This window comes from Phascolarctos cinereus, unplaced genomic scaffold (genome assembly GCF_003287225.1).
Source record: "Phascolarctos cinereus isolate Bilbo 61053 unplaced genomic scaffold, phaCin_HiC Scaffold_5;HRSCAF=322, whole genome shotgun sequence".
Taxonomy (NCBI): domain Eukaryota; kingdom Metazoa; phylum Chordata; class Mammalia; order Diprotodontia; family Phascolarctidae; genus Phascolarctos; species Phascolarctos cinereus.
In genome coordinates this window covers 426,274,793-426,296,458 of record NW_027555958.1, presented here as the reverse complement: position 1 = coordinate 426,296,458, position 21,666 = coordinate 426,274,793, and the positions used below count along the sequence as shown (strand labels likewise).

Here is a 21,666-nt window from a genome sequence, read left to right as displayed (position 1 = left end):
ACTCACTCACTCTCAGCAGGAAATGTGATGTCAGCTGTGGTTCCAGTGGGTGGGAAAGAAGATGGATTCTCCATTTGGAGGGACAATTTAGGCAGCTGTGGGTATAATAGAAACATTCCCACTGCTGCTAAAGCTGAAAACCACCCCTATAGTGCATTCAAAGCCAGGTCTTCTCAGTAACTGAAGAGCTACCAAGATAATTTAGGCAAACATGCTTTCTCCTCCAAAATTATTTGAACAATTATGTTAATTTTCTTTTTGTGTCTGCATTTAAACCTGTGATTTTAGTGGTGTAAAGAGATATTAATGAGGAAACTCCCTTTGTCAATGCAGATCAGCAACTATTGGATAATTTTTTAGATTGAGAGAGTTACCTGGGGCCAATGAGAGCTTAAATTAGTTGTAAAAGATCACAGAGCTAACATATATCAAAGAAGGGGCTTCAACCCAGGTCTTCCTGATTCTAAGTTTGGCATTATTTCCACTTACAACAAAATTTTCTTTGAATATAAAGAACTGGCAATATAAATCATACAATCATTTAATCAAACATTCATTCAACAACTGTGTGAGCACCTGCTATATGTAAAACATTATTCTATGTACTGTGAGGGATATAAGGATGAACAATTAATCAGCAAGCATTTATTAAGCACTTACTGTGTGCCAGTCACTGTGCTAAGTGCTAGGGATAGAGACAAAAAGCAGAAACAGTCCCTTCTCTCAAGGGTCTTTCATTCAAATAAGGGAGAGAACCTATACATAAATCAGTTCATTTAAGACAAATACCGAGTATTGGAAGGTAACCTCAGAAGAGTAGGCACCACAAACTGGTGGGACTGCAAAAGTGTAGGAAATGGTCATTGTAACTCTTTAAGGTTTTCACTAAGCTATGGTCATTTAAATTTTTTTCTTATTTTATTTTGTCCAATCAACTGAAATCTCTTTCATCCTCCCCCATCAAAAAATAGAAAGAAAAAAAAATCCAATAATATAATAATAATATAAACTTTTGGAATCAGGAAAAAGAAGAAAAAATAGAAAAACAACCCTCTTCCCTTTTTGGTGAATAATATACATGGTCAAGTTTATAGTCTCTTAGAGATGATACGGCAGGCATAGACAAATAACCAGGCCATGATTGTGAAAGTGAAGCATATGACATAAAAATCTTAGTAGAAGGGAAGGGAAAGAACTCTTAACTAGGAGTATTCTGGGAAGTTTTCCCAGAGGAAATGCTATTTGGGCTGGGCTCCAATGGATATGTAAGAATTACATAGGTATAGATGGAGAGGGTGGTGGTGGAATGTGACATATTAGTATTGGTACTTCATATTTAAGCTCTTCCCTGAGGGTTCAATTGTCCCATGTCATTGTGATGCTCCAGAATACATTCAGCAAGGTCCAAACCAAGTAGCCATTTCTCCAGGGCCTGGCCATATAGATCTTGATCCTGTGCCAGAAGCAGCCGGACCCACTGGGCTGCTCCAGAAAGTCTTGACATTCTCTCAGGCTGGAGTGGATTTACACAAGTATAGTGTAACGACCCTTCTGGGACTTCTTAAATCTTTAGAACCATAGGCATGGACACTGCTGACCACCCTGCAGGGTAGGCCCACAAAAACAACTTCTAGCAATAATTTTTTATTCTGGGACAAAAGGTCCTTTCAGAACATTTTTTTTTGGGGGGGGAAGGTAGCATCCATCACTAGTTTTGATAAATCAAATCTATCCATGGGCCACCAAGGGAACTTTAAGTAAAGAATGGGCATGAAAGCAGATATTTCTCCTGAATTTGAAGGAGGTAGGTGGGGAAGATGCGAGGATAAGAGAGAATTAGGTATTGAGAGAAAAAGGTCAAGGGGGAACGTTTTCCTGGCCAGAAAACTTTCTTGGCTGGAACCCTGGAAAATGTGGAGATACAGATTTGGAAATCTCCTAATGTCCTCAGTCTTGACTTCTTTCACTGCTTGGAGCCAAACTTTGATGATAGGCCTAAGGGAAGGTGGGCAGCCACTGAAGGCACTGTCAATAGGAGAGGCATCTTCTGGAACTGGTAATTGGGATGGAGAGAATTAAAACTCACTGATTCTTCTGGGTTATGCTAGGATAGATTAGCCACTACTTTTCTGCTGCTGCTGAAATTTTTTATTCCAGAGAGGCCAAAATGTCTTTGAAACAAAGAACCAAGGTAGGGAGAGCTGTGATCACTTCAGAGAAGCAGAGGTCTCTACTTGACCCTAAACTTTAAAAAATAAGTTTTATTGATATTTTTATTATTACATCATCCTAATTTTCTCCAGTATCTCTCCCCTTCCCCTTTCAAAGAGCCATTCCACATAAAAATAATGTTTTAAGACAAAAAAAAGGAAAAAAAATCAGCACAGCTTATTAATACATTAAAAAGTTTGCTAATATGTGTGGTTTACCATACATGTGGACCTCCCATCTTGGCAGAGGGACAGGGTGATAGTTTCTTTTCATTTCTTTTCTTTAAAGACATGCTTATTCTTTGTAATTTTGTGTCATTCACTTTTGATTTTTTAGTGTGTGCTCATACTTTCTATTTACATTGTTGTAGTTACTGTGTATATTGTTTTCTTGGCTCTGCTTACTTCACTCTGCATCAGTTCATGTATCAGATCTTTCCATGCTTCTCTGCATTCATCACATTTGCCATTTCATATAGCACAGTACTATTCCATCGCATTCGTGTACCACAATTTGTTCAGCCATTCCCCAAATGATGGACATCTACTTTGTACTTTGTTTCCTTTTTTTTTTTTAGCAAAACATGCTACTATAAGTATTTTGGTGTATATGAAGACTTTCTTTTTTTTTAATCAATGGCCTTCTTGGGAGTATAAACCTATCAGTGGAATCTCTGGTTCAAAGTGACATTTAGTCATTTTATTTGCGTAATTCCAAATTATTTTCCAAAATAATTGTTCTGATTCGCAGCTCAACCAATAATGTACTAGTGAACCCACCTTCCTACCAGCTTTCTGACATTGACCATTTCCATCTTTTGTTATCTTTGCCAGTTTGCAGGGTATGAGGTGAAATCTTAGGGTTGCTGCACATAGATCTAAATTCTTTGATACTCACAACTGGCCTGTGAAGTAAGTAGCCAGACATCATCTCCATTTTATGGAGGAGGAAGCTGAGGTAGAGTTGACATAGACCTAAGGGCCAGAGCTAGAATTCAAATTGAAAATCCTCAAATGCATCTGTCAGGTCATCAGTATGGATGTTCTCAAACACACAGTGCTTGGCACATAGGAAATGCTTAATAAATATTTCTTTATTCATTCATTCCCTCTATCTGTGCAGATCCCAATTCATTTTTGTCCTTTGATATTCTTACCAATAACTTTGATGAAGGCTTAGATGGCAGGCTTTTGCATATGAAAAAAAGTTAACATATTGGATGACAGTATAAATTTAAAAAGATCTTGACAAACTAGAACATTGTGCCAAATAGAGTAAAATGAAATTCAGTAGAGATAAGTGTTAAGTCTTATAACTGGGTTCAAAATTTCATCTTTAGATAAATAAGATGGAGACTTGATAACAGTTTGATAAGGTGCAACTAGATCATTATTTATTTGAAAAAGATCTGAGGGATTTAGTGAACTGTCTGTTTATATGAGCCAGCATGCTTATGGAATCCAAGAGAAATAAAGTGTCCACGCCTAGAGTGGTGATGGTTTACTATATTTTGCCCTGATTGTACTACATGAGTAGTAGTAGAAGACATAGGTTTGACCTTTGGCTCTGCCATTCACTACTTTTGTGACCTTGGGAGAATTTACCTTGCCTCTTAGGGCTTCGGTTTTTTCATCTGCAAAATGAAGGGATCTCTTAGGTTCAACCCATCTCAAAAATCTGGGACCCTGTGGTCCTGTTCTGTTATTCTATAGTTCCTGTATTCTGCCTTTACCCGGAGTCAACCTGTCTCTTTTGTCTTTGTCATAGTTTTTGGTGACAGTGTTCCTATGTTGAATGACCAAACCAAATTCTTCAGACTGACTAAACAGCTCAGCTTGGTTCATTCATCATACAAATACAATGATCATTATTTATATCATTACAATGAATAACCTTGACAGTGGCTGTTGGCCTTCAGTTCAACCTTCCTTCACAGTGAATTAATTCAATTCAATAACCAACCAACCAACGAACCATTTATCTTCTGCCTCTTATCGAGTGTCCTGGATCATGCTGGGCTCTGGCCTTTACTTCCTCCTACACATTATTCTTCCAGGCTTTGGAATAGATTTCTAAGGCCCTGTTGGCTTGCAAATGCAAACCACATTGTCTGCTGAAATTTCAGGGCCTCCGACTGGAAAACTTTCAAGGGTTGGAAAGCAGGCATGTGCCTCTCATTTGCATTCAGACAAGATGGCAAACACCTCAGGAAGTTCTTTTTGTTTTAAAAAAAAAGGGAAAAAAGGACCCACAAATAAACAAAATCCACCTCCTCATTCCTTCATTTTGCCTCAACTCTCTGAATTCTCAGAATCCTAGAAAAATAATAACAGCTGACATTTATGGTTTACAAAACACTATATATAGATCTAAATTCTTTGGTGCTCACAACTGGCCTGTGAAGTAAGTAGTCAGATATCATCTCCATTTTATAGTGAAGGAAGCTGAGATAGAATTGACATAGACCTAAGTGCCAGAGCTAGAATTCAAATTGAAAATCCTCAAATGGTCAGGTCATTAATATGGATGTTCTCAAGCACACAGTACTTGGCACATAGGAAATGCTTAATAAATATTTCTTTATTCACTCATTCCCTCTGTCTGTGCAGATCCCAGTTCATCCATGCCTGCCTATCCTACGTGATTCTTGTTTGAGTCCTCCATAAATTCTCTACAGTGGGTCCACCAAATGGGCTAAGCCTTCCTCGATTTCTTTTGCAATTGTGAAAATATAAGGAGAAAGCACGTGGATTCTTTTCTTACTGAGTTCTACTGGTTTTTAAATCTTTGGAAATTGTCATGTTCCATGACTCAAAACCAATAACATCACCAGTGTAATCCATTGGTATTATTAATAATTTTTTTTAAAAAAACCTCATATAATATTTTAAGCTTCACAAAACACTTTGTGTATGTTATCTCATTTGGATCTTATTACAACTTTGTGAGGTGGGTGCTATTATTCTTTCCATTTTTTAGATGATGAAACTAGGGCAATAGAAATTAAGTAATTTGCTCAGGGTCACATAATTAGTAAGTATATGAAGCAGTATTTGATCTGGGATGTTCCTGATTTCTAGTCCAGTGCTCTGTTCACTAAGCCACATAGGCCTTTGCATCAGGGAGAAATTTGGGGTCATTAAAGGAACTTTATGATTTATCATAGGTCTTGTAGTTCAGTTGTCTTTTTATGTTTAATTCTGGGCCCAATTGGTTGTGCTTTTGCTGAAGATATGCGTATCTATTGATGATATGAATGTATGTGTGTGTATGCACACAAATGCATACATATATACATATACACATATATAGTATATATAATGAACTATGTTTATGTATATACATTATATATAACCATATATAAACAGTATACATACATATATAGGTACACATAGATTTATATATATCATACACACATATATCTATCTATCTGTCTATCTACCTGTATTTGGCAAGCCCAGATCTTAATAATAGTTGATATCGATATGGAGCTTAAAGGTTTGCAAAGCACTTTACAAACATCTCTTTAGATCCTAATAATAACATTTTAAGATATTTCTTATTGTTGTTATTATTAATATTATTATTATTATAACTCCTTAGCAGATGAGGAAACTGAGGTGCAACTAGGTTAAGTGATGTCTATGACCACACAACTAGTAAGTGCAGGAGGTAGGATCTGAACTCAGGTCTTCTACCTCCAGATCCAGTGGTCTTTCTACTGGAAAGTGACATCCTGCTCCATCCCATCATTCCTGAACCATCCCAGGCTCTGTCCCTGGATTCCTGGGCTTTGAATGGTGAGATTTTTGCCTTACTTGCTCAGAACAGGCTTTAATGTCACTGTCTCAGCCATTACCAAACCATGCCACTGCCCATGTAACACTCCTCCTCTACCCAATTTTCTATATCCTTTTTATGTATTGGCTTCCTCCCTTAGAATGGAAGCTTCTTGAGGGCAGAGATTGCTTTGCTTGCTCGAGTTTATAACCCCTCCATATAGTACAATGCTTGGCACATAATAAGCACTTAATAAATTCTTTATCACTTATTTATACTATTCTATGGTGCTTCTCGCTAGTTAGCATATATAAGTTGTTATGATTCCTTGAGAAGCTAGCTATACCAAAAGGGCACATAGAACATTTGAGGATTTCAGAGTGACTAGTGCAGTTCCCAATACCTAGCACAAGTCTAGCACACAAACAGAAGTAGATACTCCCAAAAAATACTTGCTGAAATTAATTGAGGATCATTTTTGAATAGAGAGTTCTTTTCTTGGTAATTTATGTTTTCCACTTTATCTAAAACTGGGTTATTGGGTTCCATTGTTTCTGATTCTCCCATGTCTAGTGTGTTCCATTGATCTCTCTCTCTCTCTCTCTTCTAATATCACATAATTTTGATGACTGTTCCTTTATGAGATAGTTTGATGTCTGGAAGTTCTATTCCCCCTTCATTCCTACCTCTTTTCATCATTTCCCTCCATATTTTAGATATTTTTGTTTTTCCAAATTAATTTTGTTATTATCTTACCAAATTCTACAAAGTATGCCCTTGGTAACTTGACTGGTATAATATTAAAAGAATGTTGTCATTTTGATTATACTTGCCCGGCCCAGCCATGAACACTGAATATTTCTTAGACATTTAAGTTGTTCTTTATTTCTTTAAGAAGCACTTTTGTAATTGAATCTATACAAATATTTTGTAAGCTGTGGTAGATTAATCCCAGATACTTAATACATTGTAGTTATCTGGAATGTAATTTTTCTTTCTCTTATTGCCTTTTATTTCTAGTTATTATTATATAGAAATTCAGTTGATTTTGAGGGTTTATTTTGTAGCCCACAACTCTTAATTAATATCTTTGCTGACTCACTAGAATTTTCCAAGTATACAATCATATCATCAGCAAATATATAGTTTTATTTCTTCTTTATCTATATTTATGCTTTATTAGTACTATTTCTATATTTTGCTATCTATTGCTTTAAAGTCATCTATTTCATTAAATGTCCATTTTCCTTCTTGAAGCATTATACTCAGTTTTGCTGGGTAGGTGATTTTTTGTTGTAATCCTAGCTCCTTTGTTTCTGTAATATCATATTTCAAGCCCTCTGCTCCTTTAATGTGGAAGTTGCTAAATCATGTCTTATTTTGACTGTGGCTCCGTGATATTTGAATTGTTTCTTTCTAGCTCCTTGCAATGTTTTCTCCTTGACATGGGAGCTCTGGAATTGGGCTATAATATTCCTGGAAGTCTTCATCTTGAGATCTCTTTCTGGACATGATCAGTGGATTCTTCCTATTTCTATTTTATCCTTTCAATCTAAGATATCAAAGCAGTTTTTCTTAATAATTTCTTGAAACATGATGTCTAAGTTTTAGGTAGTTTGATAATTCTTAAATTATCTCTTCTTGATCTGTCTTCCAAGTCAGTTGTTTTTCTGATATTTCACATTTTCTTCTATTTTTTCATTCTTTTGACTTTGTTTTATTGTTTGTTGATGTTTCATAGGGGCATTAGCATCTATTTGCCCAAATCTATTTTTAAGAAATTACTTTCTTCAGTGAAATTTTGTATCTTTTCCCACTTGGCCAATTTCGCTTTTTAAGGAGGTCTTTTCTTCGTGAATTTTTGTACCTCTTTTCCCATTTGGCCTATTCTATTTTTAAGGTCTTATTTTCTTCAGTATTTTTTGTGCCTCTTTTACCAAGCTCTTAATTTTCTTTTCATATTTTCTTAGATCACCCTCATTTCTTTTCCTAATTTTTCCATTCTTGTTTCTTTCTATAATGTTTCCAGGAATTCTTGTTGGGCTTGTGTCCAATTAGTATTTTTCTTTGAAGCTTTGATTGTAGCTGTTTTTACATTGTTGTCCTCCTCTGAGTTTGTGTTTTCAACTTTGATGCTACTGCAGTAGCTTTTCACATTTATATTCTTTTTTTTTGTTTGCTCACTTCCCCAGCCTATTTCTTGACTCTGAACTTTATGTTCAAGTTGAGCTCTGCTAACCTTGGGTTGGAGAACCACTGTCCCAAGCTTTAGGCTTTCTTTGTGCTACTGTTTTCACAGCCAGTTCTGGGGGTCTGCAAGTTTTCAGTGTTTCCAAGGTGGTATGATTCAGGGAGAGGTGTCGTCACTGTTCTCCTGGTATATGCTCTGGTCTTTACCCAGGAAGGGCCTCTGCTCCCTTTCAGCTGCAAGCATTAGTGCTCCTCTTAGCCTTGGAACTGTGACCAAGATCCCTGCTCTCCAGCAGCCACTAGTGCTATTACTCCTCCCAGCCTTGGAACTGTGACTAGAGCCCCTGCCCCCATATAATCAACCCACAAGCACTGCTCTGCCCTGGAACTGTGTATGGGCAATGGAGCTGCCAATAAGTACCAGCTTCACCCAATACCATTAAAGTGACACCTGTAAGCCCTTTGTGACCAGTTGTCTTACTCTCTCTGGGCTGAGAGCTACTAAAGTTGCTGCTGCCTCCATTGCAACAACCTCCAAAGCCTACTGCTAGTGCCTCTGCATGCACTCTAGGCCAGCCCCCACCCCACCATCACAGACCCCTCCTGCTGACTTCCCAAGTCGCCATAGACTAGAAAAATGTCTCACCCTGACCTTTTGTTGATTCTGCCACTCCACAGTTCTATTAAGGATTATATTAAAGTTATTTGGAGGCAAATATTGGGAGAGTTGGCTCTAATCTGCCATTTTGGCTCTGCCTCTTTATGCTTTTAATTTCCTTCTCTTGGCTCATTGCTATTGCTAGCATTTCTAGAACGATATCAAATAACAGTGGGGACAGTAGGTGCCCTTGCTTACTCTTTTATTTATTGAAAAAGGTTCTAGTGTATCCCCATTGCATAAGATGCTTGGTTTTTGTTTTAAATAGATGCTTTCTGCCCCATTCTGTCTACACTTTGTTGGGTTTTTGGTATAAATGAATGTTGCATTTTGTCAAAAGTTTTTTTCCACAACTATTAAGATATAATCCTTTATGGTTTTGGATGTTTTGTTTTTTTTAATATGATTAATTATATTTATCCTTTTTCTAGTGTTGAATCATCCATCCATTGTTGGTATTAGTCCTAATTGGTCATAATGAATGATTTCTTAGATAAATCCCTGTAGTCTATTTAAAAGGTTGTTGTTTAAAATTTTAAATTTATATTAATTAATAACATTGGTCTACAGTTTTTCTTCTGCATTTTATCTTTCTCTAGTTTAGGTGTTAGGACTACATTTGCTTCATAAAAGGATTCTAGTAGAATCCTTTCTTTTTCAATTTTTGAGAATAATTTATGTAATATCAGTAGTACTTGTATTTTAAATGTTTGATAGAATTCTCATGTCAATCCATCAGGACCAGGAATTTTTTTCCCTTTGGTAGTTCCTGCTGACCTCATGGAGCCTTCAATTATGATCACAGGATGTTTCAGTATTTATCCTAGTTTCACTCACTCACTGAACAGACCTCCATAGCAGTAACTTCCTACCAGAAGACCAAGATCCATTCAAGGTTGTTAGTAGTGGGACTACTTAATTCATAGGGCTGTTGTAAAGTTCAAACAAGATAATGAATGTGAATTAGCAGGCAGGGCTTGTTAGGAAATCTATGGTCATTCACTTTACAGCTGGAAGAGACCTTAGAAATCATTTAGTTAAGTCCCCTGATTATAGTGATGAGGAAACTGGGGCTTAGAGTGGGTAAGTGATTTGTATCATATAGATAGTATCAGAATTTGGATTTACCTTCATGTCTCCTGATTTCAAAGTCTAGGCTTGTGATGGCTAAAAGTTGGATAATAAAAAAATGGCTAATGGGTCCATAGCTGAACAAACCCTTTCCCTCCTATCCCCCACTCCCGACCCATTAAATTAGAAACTGAATTTCTTTACCCACAGGTTTAGTTTCCACCAAGGTCAGTTGGATTTCAAAATATTTTCAGTTGAGCAATTGATTTTTACCAGTATGAAAATCCACTTATTCTGGGACTAGGATCCTCTGCCCCATCTTTCTAGCCTATGGGCAATGGGCACATGGCCTGATGGAAGCCATCCTGCTCCGGGGATATAGGACTGAGGTGCTTGGGTTTCCATAATGAACATTTGGGATGTTACCTAGTCCCATCACTTTAGAGAAGACATTCAGAAATTTATTTGAAGCATAAATTGCCCATTGATGCAAACAGAATCTGGAATTGGTCTTGGAGGTGATCTAGCTCCCTTTAACCAATCCCTTCATTTTATAGATGAAAAAAAAAACAGGTGCTGAGAGGACAATGTTATGCACTAAATTATTGGCGTAATGTATTCTCTTCTTAAGAAGTTTTATTAATGTCTTTTGTTTATACACCAGTCATTTCTGCAATGTAAACATGCTCCCCCTTTCCCCCAGCCTTTCTTTGCAACAAAGAAAAACAATAAAGCAAAACCCATCAGTATATTGACTGCATGCAACAGAACTTGGCACTTTCTATACCATGGTCCCAGCCTCTCCAGTGGAAGGAGGGAGGTACATTTCCTTCTCTCTTCCGTGAGACCAAAATTGGTCACTATAATTATGCCATCTTTGACTTCATTTTGTTCTTTTCATTTACATCATTATAAGCATTTGTGCACATTCCTTTCCTCATTCTGCTTACTTCATTCTGCATCAATTTTTACATCTTCTCATGTTTTTCTGAATTCTTGATATTCATCATTTCTTATTCATAATGATAGTCTTTGTGGCATGCATCCGCGCTAAGATATAATTGGATAGGATGCCTTAGATACAGTTTACATCTCTTTTCAGGTGAGTATCTTTGCTTTGTTGGGTAGGAAGGCTTGTGGTACCATTCATCATTAAATGCTCCCATACTCTAGGAAGGGTTTATAATTTGTAGATCTTTTTGGAGGGAAGGTTGAGGAGGGTGTATAGACAGAGATTTATTGGAACTTGGTTGATAACAGTACATACAGACATGTTGTCCTTCCTTTGGCCTATGAAGGGCTTAACTACATTCATTCAGAAAATGAAAGAAGTCATTTTCATCTTCACTACAAAACAGTTTCCTTTACTTCACATGGTTCCTGTATCTTTCCATGGGGCTTTGAAATGCAACGACTTTTGAGTTCTACTAAAAACCCTATTACAAAGCCTCTAGTAGAGGACCTTCTCTTCAATATGAAAATTTTTGGTAAAGGCTGGTTTACTAAGGCTTGCCACTTTACTAAAGGGGCTAACTATTGCCCCTCCATCTTGGCTTCAACACATACTACCTATGTGGTGTTGGGCAAGTCATTTTGTTTCTGTAAAGCCCAGTTTCCTCTCTTACAAAGTAGGAAAAAGAATACATGCATCATCATCTATCTCACAGGAGTGCTATGAGGAAAGTGCTCTGTATATGTTGAAGTACTTATTTCCCTATTCAATAACCTTCTGAAATCAGAGCAGATGGATGCCCAGGATGCCCTGCTGTTAGTTAGAATTTCAGGGAGTTCTGGTTGCTGCTTTTTCTTCATTCTGGTGTCTTAAAAGTGCATTTAACCCCATAAATCTTTGGGTGAAATACAACATCTTCCAGCCCCACCCCAACATTTGGAGTAGTGTTATCTAACCTAATCTATTTTCTGACAGTCCTCTCTGTGCTTCCTAAGGCACTTGCATTGGGTCATGATCTACAGAGATATTCCATATTTACAATGAATGTAGAATACAAAAAAGCTGTATAAAAACATTGATTTCCTTTCCTCTCCCAAGGGAGACCTACAAAAGGGCCAAGGTTTGTGCCTGTGCCCAGAAGTAAGGAAGCCAGAGTCTTTTCCATTGGGAGTCAGAGAGAGAGTGAAAAGGAAAGCAGCCCATCAGGTCCGTCCAGTCACTGAGGATCCATCACGACCCTCCGGAGAATGTTCTTCACCTCTTAATGTAAGTGTGGTTTGTTCTTGTCCTCAGTTTCCTGCTTGACCTCCAGCTGCAGTTGGGGTGTGTGTCACAGATGTGTACCTAAGCCTTTTCAAGGTTAATACCATTCTCATTTCATGTTGGTTCTCTAGAAAGAGTGTGGGCTTGGGAGTTAGAGATCTGAAGTTGGAGTGTCAGTCTTGTTACTTAAGTGACTTCAGGCAAGTCACTTAAATCTTCTGGACCTTAGTACCATGAAACATGGATTTTGGACTAGATGTTCTCAAAGGTTCTTTTTAGCTCCTTATGGCCATCTCTCCCAACTTTAAATCCTGTGATACTCATACCCCCTCCCATTTCTCACCATCTTTTCCTGGCGTATGTGATGTATGTATGTAACAGACATCTAATGGGAAGGCAGTCGATCTGTTGGAATTGGAAAAAATGATAGTAAAAATAATTCGTCTTTGTGAATACCACCCCTTCTTTCTTCTCTTCTTTGCCTTCCCTACCTCCCAATCTTTAGGATTCTTCATTAGCTCTAGACTAGCCTTGGTGCTGAAAGGCTAGATTGGGGTAACCTTAGGGGCTTTAAAAGGCCTATAGAGAGGTAGCCTCTTGCTGGAAATTAGGATGATTCCTAGGATGCTTTGGAGCAGCAATATGGAATAGTACATTTGGAGTCATGAATACCTGAATTTGAATCCTGCCTCAGGGCTAGGCATCTAACTCTTTCAGCTTCAGTTTCCTCATCTATAAAATAGTATAACTGAATCCCAGCTCAGTCACTGATTATTTTTCTACCTCACTATTTACTGACCTCAAGCAAATCTTCTCTCCTCTGTGACTCAGTTTTCTCATTTGTAAAATGAGCAGCTACCTCATAGGGCTGTTGTTATAAGGAACAAATGAAATAAATATGTAAAGCATTTTGCAAACATTGAAGTGCGATATAAATGCTATTGTGGTGGTGTTGTTGTTTTTCTTGTTGGTGTTCATTTGTAAATCTAGAGCGGCTCTTGCTTGAGCTGGGGACTTCATCACATTTGACCCACAGCTGATCCAAATTCCATTGTTCTAGGCAGGTTCTGACTGTTCAGGAGTCTCAAGATTCAGGGTGATCCTAGAACTAGACTTAACCTAGACAATCTTGTGCTCCCTTGGTTTGGGCCGCCCCATACTTAGAGGATTGATTCCTCTGGTGTACATTGATTTCAGCCTTCTTCCAGCTTAGTTGGGAAGGCAGATTAAAGAAATTATATGATCCTACAACTTGTATAAAGAATTCTTCACATGTGAAGAACTTTCTTCTCCATACAACTAGGTTTTAAGCTCATTGAGGGTCTGGACCATATCTTTTGGTTCTTTTTTTGTCTCTCTCACAGTGCCTAGGACTGAGCTTATAGAAATAATGCATGATTGATAAATCTGTAATGAATGGATGCTGGAATTGTAGCAGCTCACGTTTATATAATGCTTGACAGTTTACAAAACATTGTCCTCCCAGCTACCCTGCGAAGGCATTAGTCCCATTTTATAGATGAGGAAATTGAGGCTTAGTGATATGGAGGTACTTGGTTTAGGGTCACATAGCTAGTGCTCGGCAGAATTAGAATTCAAACTCAGGTTTTTGGATTAATGCTCAATCCACCCAACCACATGGCCTTCCTTTGGGGTGGGGTGTGTGTGTGTGTGTGTGTGTGTGTGTGTGTGTGTGTGTGTGTGTGTGTGTGTGTAGGGGGAGTCACATTCCTCTCCACTTACTATTTTGAAAAACTCCCATTACATCTCCTCCTGGTGATTATTAATAGTGAAATGTCTGGCAGTGCCTTATGGTTGTGAATGATTTGTAGGGATATTTTGTATGTTTTTGGTTCCCTAGTGCTGAGGACCAAGCAGGGCCTTAGTCCTGGCCTTTCATAGTGTACATTTCACATATTAATAATTCATAGCTGTTTAACCACTGACCAAAAGCTACTGCAGGGTTTCTCTATTACAGTTGGATTCTTCAAACATTATTTGTCCATGAATCACTCTGCTTTACCTTTCAAAGATAGTCTTTGCAGTCCTTTCTCCCCCTCCCCCCTCCCCCAGTATGGCCAGTTACAAAAGTGAATCAGTTGTTGTTGTTTGTTTTAAAAATAAACATAAAACCATATTTTTCTTAGAGAAGCAGTAGGGGGAGGGGTTAGTGGGTAGAATGCTAGACTCAGGATCAGGAAGACTGGATTTCCAATCTGGCCCCAAAATTTACTAGCTTTTTGAAGGTAACCAAGTTGCTTAATCTCTCTGTGATCCTTAAGCAGCTCTAGAAAACTATGTTATACATGTGTGGCTATCCACACTGGCAAAGAGAGTTCCTAAACCAAGACGTGTACTTTTTAAAAAAGAATTAACACAATTTAAGTCTGTGCCTTAGAGTGACAGAGCAACAGGTCACATCATAGATCTCACCCAAGATTCCCCTTTATTTGAGGTTGGACCAAGATCAAACTTTGGCTTTAGAGAATAAATCCACTAGATTCTCATCTTCAGTCATTTTGAGGCTAAGGTTTATTTGCCTTGGCGTTCTTAGTTTTTATTATCGTAGGATCATAAGATTGTGGAACAAGAAAAGACTTTAAATATCATCCAGGTCGACCATTTCATTTTACAAATGAGAAAACTGAGTCACAGAGGGGAGAAATAATTGGCTTGGGGTCAGTAAATAGTAAGGTAGAAAGATAATAAGTGACTGAGCTGGGATTCAGATCTGTTCACTCGGTGTGGATATTGAAGCTTGCATGGGGTAGCATAAAATGAAGGACTGAACCAGAGCATGGGGCCAATGTTTATAAAACTGGGCAGAAAAGTCTCAGTGAACTCTTCTTCTCCCTTCTCTCTTTAGTCTCTCTTCCTATTGCTCACTCTCAAAATGGCTCTTGCAAAATTATTGGAGGTCTCAGAGGAGCACCACTGTTAATCTTAATTAGTCCTTTAAAAGGAAAAGATTGTATTCAACTGTAAATCAGTTATCTTTCATTTATCGAGAGCTGTCTTCTTAAAAGCTAGGAAAAGATTGTATTCAACTGTAAATCAGTTATCTTTCATTTATCGAGAGCTGTCTTCTTAAAAGCTAGTAGTGAGCAGCCTAGAAATGCTCTCTTTCCCATGAAAGGGCTTTAAGAGGTTTTTGGATTTGATTTTTGGTTTTGAAGCTTCTGGCAGGGAATATAAAACAAGCTTGGCCTGGGGTGGTGACAGCCTTGTATGTTTTGACAACCTTAGGGGATGTTGGAATTGTAACCAATTATTGGGGACAGAGATATGATTCTCTGTTCCTTGCAAAATGAGCTATGATGGAGATGATAATGAGACATTGTGATCAAACTGCTGAACAAGCCCCAGCATCAGAGATTTTGGAACTTCTACTGGCTAGGTTATTGTTTAGAGCAGACAAGATCAGAATCTAGAACCCACTATTCAGAGAACAGAGGGTTACTGTGGGTGTATTGTTACAGTTAGAAAGAAGGAATAGAACAGAGATTGAGTGAAGGAGAGATAGATGGAGTTCCAATAAATACTGGGAATAATAAATAAGTGAAATTCTGCAAAATAGTTGTTAAGGATAGATGAGCACTCTTGTTAAATGTGACAGACCAGGTCAGATGATTCATGATTCAATGAGTGGTGTAGTGGATAGAACACTGGGCTTGGAATCAGGAAGGCTTATTGTTCATGAGTTTAAATCTGGCCTCAGACACTTACTAGCCATGTGACCCTGGGCAAATCACTTCACCCTGTTTGCCTCACTTTCCTCATCTGTAAAATGAGCTGGAGAAGGAAATGGCAAACCACTCTGGTATCTTTGCCAAGAAAACCCCAAATGGGGTGAAGAGTCAGACATGACTGAACAACGACAACAAGAAGAAGGGTGGGGTGAAGCATCTTCAGTCAGAATACAGTTTTAGTTGACGTCACTGATAAGCTGGAGCAGGTCCAAAGGACATAGATCAGCATGGTGAAAGGCCTTGAGTTCATGTCATATGAGGATCAGTTCAGTGAAAAGAGAATGTTTAGCCTGGAAATGAAAAGATCTGTAGCATGGGTCGTCGAGGTTTGGGGCTGGGGCAGGAAGGGGAGACACATGATGATCATAGCTCTCTTCAAATATTTTAAGGCCTATCATGGGGAAATAGGAGTACACTTGTTTTGTTTGGTCTTAGAGAGCAGAGCTAGGTATGATGAGAAATTGAAAAGATGTATATTTAAACCTATTAGGAAAACAACTTCCTAACATTTAGAAAGGTCTGTCCTGGTCATGGTTCCACTCAAAGCCTGAGGGTTAGGATAGGAAATTTCATTAATAAAAGCATATTCAGTAAGCCCAGGTAAAAGCAATCTACATGGCAGAAAGGCTGTTCACAAGGTAATTCCCATGTGCCTCAGGAGAGCCCAACCAGAATCCTAGAAGTGTCGCTATATTATACTTCTTGCTCAAATCCACTTGGGGATTAAAAATTAACTCAAACTGCCCCAGCAGCAGCCTGGTGTACAGCAGCCTGGATTGTAAAGTGGGGCTATGGGGGCTAACTTAAGCCACTCCAATTCTACTAGTATCCTGGTCTACAACACTATCAAAAAATGAAATGGATGGCTTCAAGAGGTGGTGGAATACCTTCACTAAAGGTCTTCAACAGAGAATGGATGACCACTTGTTGGAGATGTTCTAGTGGGGGTTCCTTTGTATGTGAGGCCGGCTAGATGGTGGCTGAGGCCCCTTCCAGCTATCAAACTCTGTTATTTTGTGATTTGTCTAGAAAATTCTCCTGCAGTCATGATGAAAAACATGCACGAGAGATGCCAAAGAGGGAATAGAGTAGGACAGTTTATCAGGTTCAAGCCAGTGTATTTCATTGAGAATCAATTTATATGGCCTGTGAGGTAGAATACAGGGCAAAGGCCCTCATAGGACAAAGAATGTCAATCATTTTGCCAGGTTCTGATCAAGGAGTCATGAAAAAAAAAAGAGTTACCACGATCACAGGAGAGTCAAGAATTATTACTTCAAGTTGTCAACTTTTTGATCTATAGTGAATACACAGGCCTGATGAGTCTCAGCTGGCACTAACAAAAATGACCTAGACCTAGAAAAGGTGAAATTTCACAGGAAACAGATCAGAGATAGATTCCCTTCCGTGGAGCAGAAATTGACCTTTCTGTAATGTTACAATATTTCAGGGGAGGAAGGAACGTTATTGCCATTCAACTCTAACTCGTATCTGGGGGAAAAAACCGTACTCTACAGCATGCTGGACAAGCAGCCATCTAGGTTTTGCTCTAATTGTTGGAAAGTTTTTCAACTTATGTCTTGGTTCTGTCTTTTGGTTCAACCATCTGGGGCCAAATAGGACAAGCTTTTATAGCAGTTTTTTACCTCTAATATCAGGCCATCGCCTTCTTTCTTGGGATTGCTATGAGCCTCAGTTTTCTCTGTAAAATGGAAATATTAATACCACCTACCCCATGGAGATTTGTTTTGGAAATCAAATGAGATAATGTATGTTAATTACCTTGTTAAACCTTAATGTGTTATGTACATGTGAGCTATGTTTTTATTCTTATTATTTTTACCTTGCATTGCTTTGACCTTGCATTTTCCCCTGCTCTGTCACTTCTGGTAGTTCTCCCTGCCTAATAATGATAATGATGATGATGATGATGATGATGATAATAATAATAATAATAACAATAATAATATTTTATTACATATGAGATAATAGGATTATAGATTTAGAGTTGGGAGGGACTTCAGAAGTCATTGAGTCAAATCTTCTCATTTTACATATAAGGAAACTGAGGCCCAGAGAGTTTAATTGAATTGCTTATGATCACATAACTAGTAAGTCTCTGAGGTGGGATTCAAATCCAGATGTTCCCAACTTCCCATTCAGAATCCCATCCACTGCACCACACTGCCTTAGAGGGACATATTTCTACCTCCAGCAGGAACTCCTATAGACGATAGTTAGGCTTCCCCCCACTCCTCTGTCTTATAGTGTTAACTGTACTTACCATAGGTTACTCTGTTACTAACAGATCACAAACAGGGCTTTGATGCTAGGTGCTGACATCTGGGGAGAAGTGGGGTGCTTCCTCTGAAATAAGATAGTGGCATTGGTGACTACAGAGTTTCTGCACCTCACCTTTCAGAGGTTTTCCTTCCCATGTTTCTGTGTGATACAATCATTCCCAAGGACAGTCTCCATGTTTCCCCCTTTCCTGGGGCCTGTCTCTCCTCAAACCCTAACTCTCTGAAAGATAGACTGTCCTCTCTGCTGACACAATCCACACCCACGGTTACATTGTCTTCTGCACTGCTACCCCTCCTTCCATTCAGGCTGTTTTCTGTACTGTCCTGCTCATTTCCCCTAGCTCCATCAGGTTGTCCTCTATGCCACCATGGCCATCATTTTTACTCTACCAGCTACCTATTCCCCTGAAATTGGTTTTGTCCTAGGTGAAAAATTCCTAATTATAGCCCTGTCCATAGACAAATGGAAATAGCCCAAGGAGAGACTGTCATCCTTGGAAACTGCCCAGTGGCCTGACAGAAGGGGAGTGTGATTGGTCTGTTTTACAGACCTGCTTTGCTAGCTTTGGAAAAGCCAACTTAGATTATCCCACCTTGGCTCAAAGGTTTTCAGTTAAACAGAGTCAAGGTATGGCCTTGGTTACCAAGTTGACTTAGACGATTCTCCCACATAGCCTGTGAGTCCATCCCCTATTTTACCCCTTCAAAGAAATGTTGAAGGAACCTATCATTTCACGAGTCTGTCCCTTACCCACAAGGACCAAGGAATAAATGGCAACAGTTGCTTCCATTCACCATTTGCATTAAGTGTGCCCAAGGATGGGGGCATTCCACAGGGAAAGGAATGTTTGGAAGAATGGAAAAGATGCGAGGGAGCCTCATCTGGCTTGGCTGGAGCCTGGGTTTTCTTCTTGTAATAGCAGCCCCTGCCTCTACTTCCCCTTCCCTGAGATGGCCAGACTCAGACAGTGGGGTGGGTCTGGAGGCCCTCTCTTACTTCTCCTGGAGAACTCTACTGTCTGTCTCTCATTTGGGGTTTCTGAATTATAAAATGATGGCCCACTCAAGCTCCAAGAATAACTGGGCACACAGACAGAAGACAGCCATTCTGCTCCTGGGGCCAAGCAAGAGTTATTAAGAAAGGGAGCCTGCTCTGAAGCATCTGTTCCCCAAATGCAAGGCCACTGGGGATGGGGGGGGAGGGATAGCTCCATGAGGGGCAGTAGCTTGAGGTTTCATGCATATTGCAGGATGATATCCAGGCCTGGCAGTCTGAAAACCTGGCTTGGAGTCCTGGATTTACCAACTGCTAGCTGTGAGACCTTGTGGTCGAGATGCTTCACAACTCTCTTGGCCATAATCTTTAAAATGAGGCATTTGGAATAGACGATCTTTATGGTTCCTTTCAGTTCTAACATTCTATGACCTCATCTCTGAGTTGACCAGACCAGAGGCAAAGTGGTGCATACTCCATGATGTTTATCAGGGCATACTAAGGGGACCTAGACCTCTTCTTCCTTTATTTCTCAATTGCACATTAGTAAGTGCTCAACAAATGCTTTTTCATTCATTGATTCATTCCCTCATCATTACTAGGCTCAAATATGATAATAAATGTAGAAGAATTTTATCAATTGAAATGTGTTATTATTATGATTGCAGAGGCTTCTAGTTGGAGAGTAACTGGGTTGAGATTCCTTTCTGGTTCCATTCTCCAAAACATCCTCCAGGAAGGGTTTAGGACAGAGTCGGGCACATTACAAGGGTACACATAGCAATACATGCTCATTGACTGCTTGACCATTGGGATCTCTGTAGCCCCGAGGGCTTCCCTGCCCAAAGATTTGGACCTGAGGCCCTGTAGGCATGAAATCAGCTATAGGTGGTCAGATTTACTGGATTACTGCCTGGGTTGTGAGTTTGACAACAAGAGGGAAAAGGGAACGGAAGGGAGCACACATTTACTAATTGTCTCTTATGTTTCAGGCACTGTGCTAGGTGCTTTACAAACGTTATCTTACTTGATTTTCAAAACAGCCCAGTTAGGTGACTTGATCCCCATTTTTCAGTTGGGGAAATTGAGGCAGTCAGAGGTTGAATGACTTGCCCAGGGTCACATGACTAATAAATTTCTGAGGCTCAGGTGTTTCTGACTTCAGGAGCAGCACTCTATCCATTGTACCACCTAGGTAGGATTGTTACCACGTCTCACCTGTTTTATTATTTTCTATCTTATTGTCAGACAGTTAGTGGATAGAGCGCTGGACCTAGGAATCAGGAAGACCTGAATTCAAATCTGGTCTCAGACACTTGCTACCTGTGTGAACCTAGACAAGTCACTTAACCTCTGTTTGCCTTAATCCATTGGAGAAGGAAATGGCAAACCACTTCAGTATCTTTGCCAAGAAAACCCCATGGACATCATTGGCATGCTGTAGCACACAGGGTCATGGAGACAACTGCATAATAACAAACCTTATTGCCTTTTCCTCTCCCTTTCTTGTGTCTTCTGCCCAGGAGAGCCAGGAAGACAAGAACATAGTTCTCCCTGAACAAATTCTACTGCCAGATACAACCCAGGCTCCTGTATTTCAATTGATTTGGCTCAATTCCAGCTTAGATACCATGAAATCCTGGATGATTTGAAGAAATGTGTCTGGATTTTCTCTGCCTTGGAAGGCACTGCAGAGTTGGGCATAGTGGGGAGCCATCCTGCTGTGTCATACAGACCAATCACAATGATCATTCCCCAGCTGGAGGGGTAGTGATGCTTTTGTAAGGGAGTGGGCACCATAAAACAGTCTAGATAAATTAGAAATATGTATAATTCCAGAGTGGGGTGGGGTGGGATGGGATGAAGAAAGCTCTCATCTAAGAAGGCAAAGAAGATCAGGGACCTAAGACAGGGAAAAAGAGGCATAGAGTAATCAGTCAAACCTCTTCAAATATGCTTAGAAAAGTTTGTTTTGATCTCTCTTTTGAACCAATCTGTCAATCAGTCATTCAGTAACTATTTGTTAATGGCCTCCTATGTGCCAGACATTGAGCTAAGTACCCATAATATGATGCCTTTTATATTTATTTGTGTATTTATCATATTCCTTCCACCCTCCTTTTTAGACTGTAAGGAAAAATCTATATAGGAAAAGCAAAGTGGATGAAGGAGGCATTGTCCAGAGTATGACATATAGTTTAGCAGGTAGCTTATTGAGTTGGCCCATCGATATATATGTGTGTGTGTGTGTGTGTGTGTGTGTGTGCGCACGTGTATGTATATGTATGTATGTGTATATATGTATATATATGTATGTGTATATAGAATACACACACACACATATATGTGTATATATATGTGTGTGTGTGTGCATGCGTATGTATATGTATGTATGTGTATATATGTGTATATATATGTATGTGCATATAGAATACACACACACACACACACACACACACACATATATATAATGTGATCAGTAAATATTTGAACAC

General features: G+C 39.1%; 1 protein-coding gene across 4 annotated transcripts in view; it reads left to right on the top strand.

The window, feature by feature from the left end:
* DDR2 (discoidin domain receptor tyrosine kinase 2) overlaps positions 1 to 21,666 on the top strand; it is a 246,942-nt gene that overhangs the window by 18,303 nt on the left and 206,973 nt on the right. Inside the window, exon 1 of one of the 4 annotated variants that reach the window (XM_020988611.2) lies at positions 12,039 to 12,128. The exons of 1 other annotated variant lie outside the window; for it this stretch is intronic. The gene's annotated coding sequence lies outside the window, so the exon portion shown is untranslated. Of the gene's footprint in view, positions 1 to 12,038; positions 12,129 to 21,666 lie in introns of those variants that run through there. 2 more of the 4 variants (XM_078156522.1, XM_020988612.2) reach the window with 2 other exon arrangements.